We start from the raw sequence: 12036 nt of genomic DNA on the forward strand, positions 1-12036 counted from the left end.
AGGCCACCAATTTGGTGGAAAATTGGATGTCTGTACATAAACTGAAATTCAATACCAAAAAAACTATCTTGATTATCATCCGAATCCTAATGTCTCTTCTATAACAATTGAATGAACTAAATTTAAGCTTGAATCGGTTATTAAAGTACTGGGAATCTATTTGGACAGTACTTTATCATTAGAACATCAGGTTATTCTTTTAATTAAAAAAAATCTTTCACATTATTGAAAAAACCATGTAATTTGTAAAATTTTTGAGGAAAAGCAGTTTTATTTATTAGTATTAGCTCTTTTATTACATCAATTAGATTAATGTAATATACTCTATTTGGGCTGTCCTAAATTGGTACTGAAAAAGCTTCAATCCATTCAAAACATAACTATAAGACTCATCTTTTAATTAAAAAGATATGACAAAGTCTCTCATTTTTATATTGTTACATTGGCTCCCAGTAGAGGCAAGGAACTTAATTAAATCAGCATTTTTTAAAATCTAAGGGGCCTGTTTACTAAGCTGCGTTAGTGTGTTAACGAATGGCTTAGCTTAGCTGCGTAAGCATTAAATTCGGCACCTGCGCACGTTGACTCACACATTAATGCCTAATGTGGACCTGGGAGGAGAAAGGGACGTCTTGTAGGTGTGGTGTAGACGTGTCTACGAGAGGGTGGTATCGCAGGCGCGAGTAGTTGCATAACGCATGTTAGCACATGAGGGTGTAGCATCAAGAAAATAAGTGTAGTTAAGGGATTTTTAGTCATTAACGTGTCAGATTTAATAACGCATGGCAGCGGGCGGAAGAAGACCGGCTATACACCATCAGACTATAAATACACATACACAGCGTACACCATCAGACTATAAATACACATACACAGCCATCAATCATTTCATTCACAATGGCACTATCTTTAGTAGCCTCAGCAGCAGCAGCCTTTGTCCTGGCTTTTCCAGCATAGGCACAGAGGATTCCAGCACAACAGGGAGAAGCAGCACCGGCCCCATAAGCAGGAACAACACCCCCGACCGACGCCCATGCCTTTTCCCAGCCCGCAGAATGCTGCAACATATGCGTGAGGACCGTGTTGTTGCCCTGTACCGACTGAGCTCAGCAGTTATAATGTAGTTATATGAATTCCTAAGGGCTGATCCCATTACAGACAGATCCCACCCAATACCTGGTCTGACTTAAACTGCAGTCTGACTAAGCTGTTCAGCTTCTTACATTGTATCTCCTCTGGCAGTTTCCAACAATCTGTGGCCGCAGTCGGTGGCATGGGCCGCTCCTCCGTCTCTCGCTGTATCCACCAGGTACAGTATGCCATGATGCGTTGGCTTAGGGACTATGTTAATTTCTCTAATACATGGCAACAGTGGAAGGTTCTGAGTGACCAGTTTCTGAACATTGCAGGGCTACCACACTTGATAGGCGCAATTGATTAGCACATGTGACCCTCGTACCACACCCAGTGAAAGGGAAGTAATACATCGCAATCGTAAGTGCTTTCATTCCTTAAATATGCAGGTGGTATGTGATGCAAATATGCAAATCCTGAATGTGGTAGTCAGGTTCCCAGGGTCCACCCACGATTCCTATATCCTGCCTCACTTGGTTCTGTTCCAGTTTGAGCAGGACAGGTATGGCCATAGTTGGATAATAGGTAAGTGGAATTATACTCTTTTTAAAACAAGTAGACCTGCTATGTACTCAGTGTGTCATGCCTGTCATTTATTCAGCAATATCATAGCATTAGTGAAAGTGGAGGAAGTTTCCTCAGTCTATACCTATGTTTGGAATGCTGAGCTGGGAAGTTGCCCATTCCATGGGGGAGACTTTTTGGCCAGTCCTGATGTTAAACTTACATCCCAAAGCACTAAAGTATTTGTAGTCCATAATTCTATCCATTCACATCAGTGCTGCAGGCCCCATAATGCACCATGATGAGGTTGGCAGAAATCCAAGACTGGCCCAAAAGTCTCCCTGCTGGAAAGGGTAACTTGGCAGCTCTGGGAATGCAGAGATCATATCACACTCTGGTGCAGTGTTTCACAAAACCTGGTCCCGGAGCCACCCCAGCCAGTCAGGTTTTACAGGATATGCACAATGAATACTCATGTGAGAGATTTGCAGCCACTGCCTCCACTCCATGCAAACCTCTCTCATGAATGTTCATTGTACATATCCTGAAAACCTGACTGGGTGGGGTGCATCCAGGACTAGGTTGGGCAACCACTGGTGTAATTGTCTGTCATATGCCTTGTGTAGGTTTGTGGCCTATGTGTGACTCCTGATCCTCTCCAGGTGTTGTTCCTTGACTTTTTCTCAGACCTGCTGTTGTATCGGGTAGGAATAGCGGCCAAGTTGCCATAAGTTCCCAACCTCTCTGATAGTGCCCGGCTGCTGTAGAATTCAGGAAGGCCAGCTGATCCAGATGCAGGCCAAACTGGAGATCCAGTCCTGGAAGGACCCACCGCTTGCTGGACCTGTAGTCTACCATTTGCTAGTGGAAATGTGAACTTTCAGTCAGTGTTTCCCAAAACTGGTCCTGGAGCCTCCACAGCCACTCAGGTTTTCAGGATATGCACAATGAATACTCATGTGAGAGAATTGCATGCACTGCATCCACTCCATGCAAATCTCTCTCATGAATGTTCATAATATATATCCTGAAAACCTGACTGGCTGGGGACCCTCTAGGACCAGGTCTGGGAAGCACCGCTCTAAGTCCCTGCATGCAAGCTGTGAGATCCAGGAATGGATCCTCCCTGTTGTGTGAATCTGGAATCCACTTGCCAAGCCTAATCTTGGTACAAGTCTTCACCATAGCCTATTTTGCCACTGATCCGGGTTTTTGCAAGTTTGCAGGGGGTTCTCACAATCCAGCAGACACAATTACTGTTTACAGCATGAGGGATAGTGCATGATATAGATCAGACACTTTGAACCCAGTATTTGGGCCACAACTAGATAGTCAGCTGTATCAGGATATTGTAATTGAATTTTATGGGGAGATTCTGGCAACTATGACTGGCTAGGTTTACCATGAGGAGTGGGTGTCCTAACCTCTGATATATATCCATGGCTCTGTTGAGTATGGTGGGACAAGTGCTTTTGATCTCAATCACTATCACATGTTACAAAAAGCTCACCTACCTTTGGAATGTTACCCTAATAGCTGCCTAGCCCTTAATGTGGATAGGATGACAGCGGTGGAGATGGCAGAGATGGTAGCTTGGTGCTTTACATCTTCTCATCCAAAGGTATCTAGGTGCAGCTACCGTGGTAGCACATATCAGCCATGGGTGGGAAACACCCTCAAGTCCTCTATAGGACACTAACGGGGATGTGTCTTTTAGGTGGTGGTGTGGGAAAGCAGTGTATGACACCGTTCACGGTGTCTGTTCTCAGCATATAGTGTTTTGGCCATAGGCTATCGCTTCATTGGAGACCTCAGTGCTGTAGAATGTGTTAGGATGATGTGATGCAGTCATTCTTCAATTTTGTCCACTTACTTCCACTTACATGCAAAGCAGAGCTGCCAAGCCACCTCTTTCAAGAGGTACGCTTATTGACCGGACCTAAATTTTTGCATACTTCATCTTGGTCCCTTATGCAACCTGCAGCATTGATTTCCATAGAGGAAATCAGGGAATATCAATACCACATAGTATTGGTATGTAAGGGCAAAAGCAGAAATGGCTTAATGGTCACCTTCCTGGGAAGGGGAACTTGGCAGCTCCCCATCTAGTATGTGTCAACCTGTTTTGACACTCTGGAATAGATCAGAGGATCATTAATAATCTGAGCAGCAATGCAGGACCTAAACATTTAAAAGCCTGTCCAGACTGTCCGTTTGCAGATAACGTGTACAGTGGTTATTGGGTATACATGCCTTTTCTGATCTTCCCTGTAATCTCATATTTGGATGGGTGCTTCAGTAGTAAGGTGTTCTAGGGTCTATGCTGCCACCAGTCACTTCCCATGTTGGTCACATTTCTCCCCATAGGTGTCCTTTTATATCGTCTTTAGGGGTGGAAGGGTTCTCATGACTTCAGGGCCCAAGTCAGCAAAATAAGAATATGCAATTTGACCTCTACACTTAACATAAGTAGGAGTCAGCCATGGCCAAATAGTTTAGGCTTCAATTGACCAACGTGAATATAATGTGCAAGGGGAGGCATAGGCTCTCTATGTGGGATGAATTGTCTTGGAGCTGAGAGCACTGAAACGGTCCTAATAACAGCTCTTTTGGGATATGTGTGTGTTTTCTCTCATACATGATGTGAAACTAATATTCACTCCTCTACTGGCATAGGTGACACGGGATACCATTGTAGCAGCTGGCTTCTCACTCCACTGCGTGAACCTGTGACATATAATGAGGCCCACAGAGCCGCTCGCAGGGTCATGGAGTACATCTCTGGCATGTTAAAAAGTCGCTTCAGGTGTCCGGATAGGACAGGTGGTGCCTTACAGTATGGCCACCATAGCACAAACAGAAAATTATTTCTGTTTTGAAGGAAGCTTTTACCAACAGATAAAGGGGACCGCAATGGGGGCCTCTATAGCTCCTGATATAGTGAATTTATATGCTGCATCATTTGAAGAATCACATGTTCTGCAAAGCCCTTTTGAATCTAATATTTGCATATATAAGCGTTACATTGGCAATATTTCTATTCTCTGGAGAGAAAATGTGTCTTTCTTCCATAGCTGGCTTAATACATTAGGCCCAAATTTAAAATTATGATCTTGAAGCAATCTCTTTTTTCGGATATTTTGATTTAAAAAGTTAGATACAAGTTCATTACAACACTATACAGAAAACCTATGGACAAGAATAATTATCTTCATTATTCGAGCTATCACAATAAACAACTGAAGGATAATCTACCTTATATTTTCTGTACATAACCTTTTCACCCATATACCTTACGGGTGAAAAGGTTATGTACAGAAAATGCAGAATTTAATACACAATCCAAGACTCTTGCTACAAGATTCATCCATAAGGGTTATCCAAGGCACAATTTAGTGGAAGGGTATAACAGAGTCAAATATCAAGATAGGTTAGTGTTACTTAAAACTGGACTGAATAAGAAAACTCGGCCTGCATTAGTCTGCTCTCTCAGGTTCTCGTAAGATTATACATAAACACTGGCATATATTGCAGCAACATTCATGTTTTCAGAACATTAAACCAGTTATAGCTCATACCCGCAATAAAAATCTAAAAAATCTATTAGTGTCCTCAGTTTTAGCAAAAAGTATAGAGGTACCGGTGTCTAATGTTGGTCATGTTCCGTGTGGTTCAAGACACTGTTCAACATATAGGCATTCTCTTAGTATATGCATGTTTATTCACCCTATTTCGGGTAAGAAATACAAACTGAATTTTGAAAGTATATGCAACTCCAGTTTTGATGTATACATCATCATATGCCCTTGTAGATTGATTTTTATTGGAAAAACAAAAAGAGTGATAAGAACAAGAATTGTGAAACACAGAAGCCGTATTAACAAACAAATGACATCAGCACCTCTGGTGGGGCACAGGACTAAGGGGAAGATGGAACTTTGGAAGGCTAAGTGCTTTGAAAATATGCCTCATGTTGTCTAAGTGCAACTCTTATTTATGTTCAATAGATTTGTTCTGTCTCAGCTTTCGATTTCTTGGTTTAATCTTCAAGGGGGTCTTTTACTAAAGCTTAGCTCGAGTTATCTGCAGCAGGGCCCATTTTATTCCTATGGGCCCTACTGCATATAATTCGAGCTAAGCTTTAGTAAAAGACCCCCCAAGTTTGTCATCAATGACATCACAAGAAATGTATAATCACACGTCATAGAATGAATATTTATGTAAGTAAGCGTTACTAAAGGGCAGTTTCTTGCAATGGTTTAATGTTTGCCAATTCTACTAATGACGTTTTGTGTGTTTTTAGCAGTTGAGTACAATTGAGGCGAGTCTGAGAATTTATCTACTTTTTTCTATCTGATGTTTATATAATGAGAGAAGGATGTATGGATCCATAATTTTAAATAGCATTCTGTGAATACCGCATCATTTGCATCAGCTGTTATAGCGAGTCTCTGTAGCGGCTTTTATTGCTGCCTTTTTAAGGTGTTTGGTTAGCCTTAGGATGTTTTATGAAGGTTGTCTGTTGTTTGCGGTGTCCATGTGATAAACTTTATGTTTTACAGACTTCATGGTCTCTTTATGTATGTTTGGTGGAGCACAGGAGTATGATCCAGATGGAGAAGACGAATTTGCACTTAGCAGCCCCAAATCTTAAAGACACTGAAGCAGCAGGGCAAATGTGAGCTGAGCGAAACGCTGGCCAACATTGGACTGGGGGTGCTGGTGTAAGCTGAAGACAACCACTCGAGCTGGTAGAGGAACCTCAAGGAAGAACACGTGGAGCTTGTTGAAAGCTAAGTACTTTCCTTGTAAATTCAAGTAAACACTATTATTTTGATGCATACAGACTGCTGATTTTTTTAATGTACTCTATACAGCTATCTATGGAAGGTTTAGCCAGTGATGAAGCGTGGATCATTTATGATAATTTCAGCTCTATAGATCTTTGGATCTTGAGCTCTTTGAGGCTTTTTCCTTCCGATATTTATAAATCATTTTTGATGCTTTGGTCATACAAGTTTGTTCATTATAAGGGGTCATTGTTGTGGTTTTGAGTATTTTTGCTCATTTGGACTCCCTATCCAATTAATTTTTGTTATAGATGTTTATGTATTCCATTACATATAGCCGATGCTTTTTTATGTTTTTTTAATATTTTTGTGACCACTGGTGTGTACAACAATTATCAGCTTTTTTATGGTATGATGCACATATTGTTTTTTTAAGATGATTGGATAAATACAAACTGAGAATCTCTGATGCCTCTTAAGATGGGCTAGGTTTACTAAAAGACACTATGGATGCATTAGCATTTTTAATGCGCGTAAATGGTTTACGCGTGTTAATCCCTGACGCACCCATAGAAATGTATAGGCGCATTAGCTTTTTCTATTTTAATTTATATTATGTTGGTTGATGAGCAGTTTCAAGGTATTGGATATAAGGTCTAGTTAAGATAACATCTCCTATGGTTTTTTATTATGGTTAGAAATATTACAGGACAATAACTGTGTGGCGATACCATATTTGGGGAGACAGATCTATTGCAGTGCTGAGTTTCTTCTATTTTCTACTATGTTGCACAAAGATGCAGCGTCTTGTGGTTTAGTCCCTCTTTTTCAAGGTCCAAAAAATTTCCTTAAGGTCTATTTAGGAAATTACTCTTGTTTTATTGTTTAAGAATCCTATTTTGGTAAAATATTTCTTCTAAAATGTACTATGCAAGTAAGGTGTATTAAACCATATGACTCACTGCTGCATATGCTGTTTATATATATTTACTGTTTTATATGCTCTTTTTTTGGAGCTCCAATATAAGCTGATTTGTTACATACTCATTCTTATGCATATTCCATTGGCTTAATAGGCATGTCAATTATATATATTATATTTATTTATATATATCCTCCATTTGTTTTTGTTTTTTTACCTTGCACTTTTATTTATTGATGTTTTATGTCATCATTGTTTTCTAAGAATCCCTGATGAAGGCTTGGGTACCGAAACATGGCCCATGTTGGGTTCAGTTTGTCAGCTTTGGATCAATAAACTACTGCTCTGATCATATTGAAGATTGTGGTTTGCTTCTTCCACTCCTGTGTTCATATATAGAAAACCAACTGACACTAATAAAGTTTTGCATTTTACAAGCTGTCACAGTCCAGCTTTGAAAACCAATTTACCACATAGCCAGTTTTTACACCCTAAGCGTCTCTGTTCTACAAAAAGAGATTTTGTGACAGAATCAATTGATATGGGTAATCGATTTTTAGCCAGGGTTTACCCACAGGCTACAGTTGAGAAATGTTTTTACAGAACATCCACAACAGAACAAAGTACTATCTTAAAATACAAAGAGAAAAAGAATAAGGATAGAATCGTGTGCAGGTTTTAACCATTTGTCTATTGGCACATAATACAGAACGCAAACAATATTAGGAATAAGAACCTTTTAATAGCATACAAAAGGAATCACAGTTTAAAAGATATGCTGGCACCCTCCACATTACCTCCAATTCACTTCACTTATTTTAATAATGTATTAGGGCATTTCCCTTGTGGATGTTGTTCTGTGTGTGATGTGAATTTAAGAACAAAATGCTTTTATCACCCTGTGACCAATGAAAGATATGAACTGAGACATTTTACAAACTATAAGACGGAAAAGTGATTTATGTAGCACTATGTCCCTTTGGCTTAATATATATGGGAAAAACAAAAAGAGCATTTAACAAAAGATTGATGGAACATAGGAGTGCTATTAAAAGGCAGTTGCTTGACAAGCCACTAGTGGGACATTCTGTAAAAGCTAAACATATGTGCAATGATTACAGATTTTTGATTGTTCATAAACATAAGGTCATGGAAAGGTGGTGATACTGAAGGTGAATTATTAAGAAATGAACAACGATTTATTTATAGATGGTAAACATTGAGCCCTAATGGTCTCAATCAAGAATTAGATCTGACTATATTTCTGAAATTTTTGTTTTTTTTAAGATAAGGGACACATTCAGGTTTGTTTGTTTGTTTGTTTTTTTAGAGGCAGGCACTGTGCTGTATTATTTGATTTACTAAGTTTTTCTTTTTTGAGTTTTCCATGGTGTCGTCCATTGTTTTTAAGATATTATTGAAACATTTCCTTAAGTTGTATGCATTTGCTTTTTATTATTTTTTTGAGATTGTTAAAATTATATATATCTTTTGTTTTGTTTTTTGATCTTATTTTTCTGTTAAATATTCTCTCTTATCTTGTTTTTTTAGTGGTTTAAGGTTTAGCTTAGGTTTTGTTAAGATCTTTTTTTTTTATTCCCTCATTAATGTGCACATTATTAATGAGGTGGTTTTATTTTGGTTTTACTTTTCTCCATTTTTAAGAATTGAGAAGCTGCCTACGAGTGTACTATCTTTCAATAACTTAGTTGTCTAATAAACTTAGTGTTAGCTTGATGTAGAGACTAACAGATGTAGCCACAATCATGTCCAAACACTGCAGCTGCTGTGAGTCCATTCTAATAGCAGTTTTCACAGGTGTGTAGATAAGAATTAGGAGCTCTTAACTAAGCTTTCTTGTTGTTTAGGGTTTCTGGCTAAATCCTGTGTCCTCCTCAAGACCACATTCAGTTTGTTTGGAAAGGATTGCAGCAGCAGGTCTTATAGGGTACAGCACGATTCCTCTCCCTATATAGTATCATTATCTGACACCAGGGTGTCTCAGGCCTGTCCTGGTGGCCTACTTGGACAGTTACTTTTCCAGGATACACCCTAGGAATCTATGTAACATTACACATATTTGCATGAGTCAAATGTTGGGCATATATACCTCTTATGCATATTCAGTGTAGGTTATTTCTTTACTTTGCTTCAGTCAAGTTATATTTTAGGCTTAGGTTGCCACCTTCTGGTGATAGAATACGGATGTAGGTATTTTAAATTAACTTTTGTGGTTTGGTTTTTGGTTCACAGATTCAACTTTTGAAAACGGTGCTGTTTTTTTTTTTTTTTAATCTGCTATGGTGCCATAGTCATTTGGCCATCAAGTGAGTTACCTGTCTATTTATTCTTTGATACGTTTTTACATATTTTACGACGAGAGGCCAAATTGACCCTGCAACATTTTGGCAAGAGATTTACAATGATGAATGGACAGCACAAACAGACGCCAAACACTTTCTACAAAACTGGGACGACAGATGCAAGAACACACTAGACAAAATTGCACCATTACAAAAAAAAAAGACTACATGAAGAAAAAACTCAATACCTTGGTTCAACGAAGAACTGAAACTACTAAAAACACAGGTTAGGAGACATGAGCGAGCATGGAAGAAAAGGAAAGACGAACAGACACTCAATGTATGGCAACAATTACAAAGAAAATACAAATACTCAATAAGACAAACTAAAAGAGCATACTACAAAACCAAAATAGGGCCTGACTACAAAGACGCACATAAACTATACCAGCTTGTGAATAAACTAATAGACACCACACCAGTTACCACAGCCAGCACAGACACCCCATCGGCAGACAACCTTGCCAAATACTTCAATGAGAAAATTATAAAACTACGATCCACGCTACCACTTAACACTACTGATCACAAAAAAATTATGGATTGTCTGGACCCAACTCCCGATGAATACCCAGCAGATCGAATCTGGATCAACTTCGATCTACTAACCGAAGAAACCATCACTTAAGCAATCAACAAGTTCTCCAAAACCCACTCCAAACTGGACATCTGCCCCAGCAATCTAATAAGGTCCGCCCCCAAACGCTTTATAACAGATCTCACATCGCACCTGAATTACATGCTACAACATGGACTTTTCCCCAAGGACAAAGGAAACATACTACTCACACCGATACCCAAAGATTTAAAGAAAAAATTAAACGACACAACAAACTATCGACCAGTAGCATCCATCCCCCTGATTGTCAAACTAATGGAAAGTATGGTAACCAAGCAACTTACCAACTACTTAAACAAATTCACAATACTACATGAATCAGTCAGGATTTAGATCCAACCATAGCACTGAAACAGTGCTAACCACTCTCATAACCAAATTTAAACAATTGCAACCAGAAACAATGTGCTGCTCCTACAATTTGACATGTCCAGCGCGTTCGACATGGTCAGCCACCAAATACTCTCAAACATCCTAGACTTCTTCGGGATTGGAGGTAACATACTAAGATGGTTTCAAGGCTTTCTAACAGCAAGAACTTATCAAGTGATTTCAAAGTCAAAAACTTCAACACCATGGAAACCCGAATGTGGAGTACCACAAGGATCACTGCTCTCACCAACCCTATTTAACTTAATGGTGACACCTTTAGGCAAATCGCTATCCAACCAAGGACTCAACCTGTACATCTATGCAGACGATGTCACGATATACATCCCGTTCAAACACGATCTAACCGAAATTAAAAATGAAATCAAACACAGCCTCCAAATAATGAATTCATGGGCGGACGCATTCCAACTAAAACTAAACACAGAAAAGACACTATCCACCTTATAATTGAAAGAGAAAAACGCCTAGATTTTGACCCAAATCGGGAGATAGATGTTTATCTCACAAAAACGAATAAATCGGTATAATGGAAAGCCGATTTTGGACGTTTTCAACTGCACTCCATCGCGGAAGTGTACAAAGTTGACGGGGGTGTGTCGGAGGCGTGGCGAAGGTGGAACTGGAGCGTGGTTATCGGCCGAGGAGAGATGGGCGCCTTTCGCCGATAATGGAAAAAAAGTATGCGTTTGTAGCTAGAATTTAGGGCACTTTTCCTGGACCCTGTTTTTTCATGAATAAGGCCCCAAAAAGTGCCCTAAATGACCAGATTACCACCAGAGGGAATCAGGGATGACCTCCCCTGACTCCCCCAATGGTCACTAACCCCCTCCCACCACAAAAAATGATGTTTCACAACTTTTTATTTTCACCCTCAAATGTCATACCCACCTCCCTGGCAGCAGTATGCAGGTCCCTGGAGCAGTTGTTAGGGGGTGCAGTGGACTTCAGGCAGGTGGACCCAGGCCCATCCCCCCCCCCCCCCACCTGTTACAATTGTGCTGCTTAATGCTTAGTCGTCCAACCCCCCCAAACCCACTGTACCCACATGTAGGTGCTCCCCTTCACCACTTAGGGCTATAGTAATGGTGTAGACTTGTGGGCAGTGGGTTTTGAGGGGGATTTGGGGGGCTCAACACACAAGGGAAGGGTGCTATGCACCTGAGAGCTCTTTTACCTTTTTTTTTTGTTTTTGTAAAGTGCCCCCTAGGGTGCCCGGTTGGTGTCCTGGCATGTGAGGGGGACCAGTGCACTACGACTCCTGGCCCCTCCCACGAACAAATGCCTTGGATTTATTCGTTTTTGAGCTGGGCG

The 12036-nt window shown here is 40.0% G+C and overlaps 1 protein-coding gene across 2 annotated transcripts in view; it reads right to left on the reverse strand.

Annotated features, from left to right (window-relative positions):
- The window catches only part of LOC115468711 (cohesin subunit SA-2-like), a 312673-nt gene that overhangs the window by 67593 nt on the left and 233044 nt on the right, over nt 1-12036 (reverse strand). The gene's annotated exons all lie outside the window — the stretch shown is intronic.

Source organism: Microcaecilia unicolor, chromosome 4 (assembly GCF_901765095.1).
Source record: "Microcaecilia unicolor chromosome 4, aMicUni1.1, whole genome shotgun sequence".
NCBI lineage: Eukaryota > Metazoa > Chordata > Amphibia > Gymnophiona > Siphonopidae > Microcaecilia > Microcaecilia unicolor.